Source organism: Humulus lupulus, chromosome 5 (assembly GCF_963169125.1).
Source record: "Humulus lupulus chromosome 5, drHumLupu1.1, whole genome shotgun sequence".
Classification (NCBI taxonomy): domain Eukaryota; kingdom Viridiplantae; phylum Streptophyta; class Magnoliopsida; order Rosales; family Cannabaceae; genus Humulus; species Humulus lupulus.
The window spans coordinates 137,067,608-137,068,775 of NC_084797.1; the positions used below are offsets into that span (position 1 = coordinate 137,067,608).

A 1,168-nucleotide genomic window follows, 5' to 3' on the forward strand; every position below is an offset into this window, starting at 1 on the left:
CAAGTACTTGCTCCACTATATAACTGAGATGGTCATACTGGACTTGAGGCTTTTTATTGTTAAAGAAATATTTCTTTCTTTTTTTAAAACAAAACTGCCTTGTTAAAATAAAACGTAATACAACCATTACATATATATAGGGTTTATACAACTAATACTCTTAATTACAGAATAAAACGTAATAAACATAATTAACTAAAAATCCTATAAAAAAGGAAATAACATCTATAATCCTTGATTTCCTCTTAGTTCTTTCCAAGGATACTTTGGTAACATGCTATTATCTTGTTCTCAAAGTCAGCTAGAAACCTTTTGCTTGTTATTGTCTTTTATATCTGGCTCTCAAAGTCAGTCAGTTACCTTTTGCTTGTTATTATCTTTTATGTTATATACTGCTGAAATTGTATGATTTTTAGTTGAAAGGATTACACATGACATTGTCATTGTTGTAATTGTTATTCCTCAAGAAACTAACAAGTGTGCTTACAAATATTTCGACTGGTTTCCTTGTGGTTCACTCTATCAGATAGACAAGATATCATAACTAACATTGCATGGCCAGCTAATAAAGTCATAATTAGGTAATTAACTTTTTTTATGTACTCTTTTAGTTTACTATTAATTTTAAGTTGAAGCATTAATTATTTATATTTTGTTGTAGCTAAGAAAATGGACTCACAACAAAGACAAGTGCACAAAGGATGATGAATTGAAGGATGGAGCAAGTTTCATGCATAGTTTACTTTTGTGTATCTTGTAATGTTTTTGTTTTTTCATTTTTGAAGTAAAAATTGTTCAAGATTATAAAATTTTATTATGTTATGCTTTCAAACTTAAGTTAGAACTAAGATCTCATGAAGTAGACACATTCATGGTTTGAATTAGTTATTGTTTAATGTAATACTTATGGTTTATCAATCTAATGAGAATTACATTTTATGATTAATTTTGATTTTTTTTTTATCAAATTAAAATAATGAAAATCTTTTAATTAAAAAAAAACCTTATAAGTATCCTTATCATAATAAAATTTAAAATATATTATCTTGAATAAAGTAACAAAATTTTATTACTAGACTTTTAATATGTTATGATTTCGAAACATATTATAAGTGTAACAAATCATTATGATTTATATAATATAACAAATTAAAAATGCTGTCAAAAT

General features: G+C 25.0%; 1 long non-coding RNA gene across 1 annotated transcript; it reads left to right on the plus strand.

The window, feature by feature from the left end:
* Nucleotides 1–302: 302 nt before the first annotated feature.
* LOC133780629 (uncharacterized) lies at nucleotides 303–875 on the plus strand. The gene is made up of 2 exons (XR_009869460.1): nucleotides 303–581; nucleotides 662–875. It is a non-coding gene; the product is annotated as an uncharacterized LOC133780629 (long non-coding RNA).
* The last annotated feature ends 293 nt before the right edge of the window (nucleotides 876–1,168 follow it).